This window comes from Podarcis vaucheri (assembly GCF_965113315.1).
Source record: "Podarcis vaucheri genome assembly, chromosome: 14".
NCBI lineage: Eukaryota > Metazoa > Chordata > Lepidosauria > Squamata > Lacertidae > Podarcis > Podarcis vaucheri.
The window spans coordinates 25511673-25513457 of record NC_138752.1 but is presented as its reverse complement, the minus strand read 5'-3'; positions in this window follow the sequence as shown (position 1 = coordinate 25513457).

Here is a 1785-nt window from a genome sequence, read left to right as displayed (position 1 = left end):
CGTCAACAAAGCACCAACACCCCACCCTCTGGCAATGAAATAAAAGGAAGTCCTTCTTCATGCAGCGCATCGTTAAACTATGGAACTCACTGCCACAAGAGGCGGCGATGGCCACCAATTAGGATGGCCCCAAAGGGGGATTGAACAAATTAATGGAGGAGAAGCCTATCAATGATTACTGGCCAGGATGGCTATGCACTGCCTCCACAATCGACGGCAACAATGCTTCTGAATCGCAGTTGCAGGAAACCACAGGGGGAGAGAGTGCTCTTGTGCGTGGGTCTTGCTTGTGGGTATCTGGGTAGACCTGGTGAGAACAGGATGGTGGACTAGATGGGCCATTGGCCTGATCCAGCAGGCTCTTCTTACGTTCTTATCTTCCTGTGAATGCTCATTAAGTAACCAAGGCTGTCTACTCGCCTTGCAAACAAATCAGGATGAATGCTCAATAAACACATCCGCTGCATGGTCAGGGGGAAAACAACGCTGTCCAGGGTTGTAAAGACTGCAGAGAGAATAACTGGGTGCACTCTTCCCACCTTGGATCAAATCTATGCTTCCAGGTGTCAAAAGAAAGCTGCAGAGTTAGTGCAGGATAGTGCGCACCCCGGAAATGATCTCTTTCAGCTTCTGCCTTCTGGAAGAAGGTACAGGGTTATAAAGACTAGGACTAGCTGCCTGAGAAACAGTTTCTACCCAAATGCAATTTTGGTTTTAAACGCAGTGTAAGGAGTCTATGGGAGTATAAAGGTAAAGGTACCCCTTTACGGGCCAGTCGTGTCCGACTCTGGGGTTGCGTGCTCATCTCGCTTAAGAGGCCGGGAGCCAGCGCTGTCCGAAGACACTTCTGGGTCACGTGGCCAGCGTGACGAAGCTGCTCTGGCGAGCCAGCACCAGCGCAGCACACGGAAATGCCGTTTACCTTCCTGCTATAAAGCGGTACCTATTTATCTACTTGCATTTTGATGTGCTTTCGAACTGCTAGGTGGGCAGGAGCTGGGACCAAAAGACGGGACCTCACCCCACCGCGGGGATTCAAACCACCGACCATACGATCGGCAAATCCTAGGCACTGAGGTTTTACCCACAGCACCACCCGCGTCCCTTTTTTATGGGAGTATATTGTATTTAAAAATAGGGTATCAGAGTTTTTAGGGGGCTAACCAGGTTGGGGTAGCTGGGATAGCAGGCTTGTTGGTTTTTGAATGTCTTATGTAGATTTTTCAATTTCGTTGTTCTGTGTGGGACAATGACAATAAAGATTATCGTATCGCTGGAAGGGCCCTGTCTGCCGGACTACCATCAGCTCCAGCCAGCATGAAAAATGGGAGTCATCTCAAATGCACCACATTGGCTACCTCTGGTCTAGATGCTAACCCAAAAGGGAACACCCCAACCACTCAGCTGTCCTTAGAGAAGTCACACCTTTGAAGCCCCAGTCTCCCAGGAATGGAAACTACTCTTCAAAGGAGAGGAACAGAGATGAAAACACTGGCCTACCTTTACCAGGTTGTATGGGTGACAACAAAGTGGAAGTGCTCGCTAAATGGTTCTTACTACTGCTGGCCTTGTGAGATGTCTATCTACATATGTGTTTTGTTTCTTCGGACTGGAGGGGGATTCCGCTGTGTGTGTGTGTGTGTGTGTGTGTGTGTGTGTGAGAGAGAGAGAGAGAGAGAGAGAGAGAGAGAGAGAGAGAGAGAGAAACTTTGCAAAGGCTGTAGATGAGGAGGGAGGATTGGAGAGGGGGAGGAGAGAGGGAAGGAAGGAGGGGAGGATTCTCTC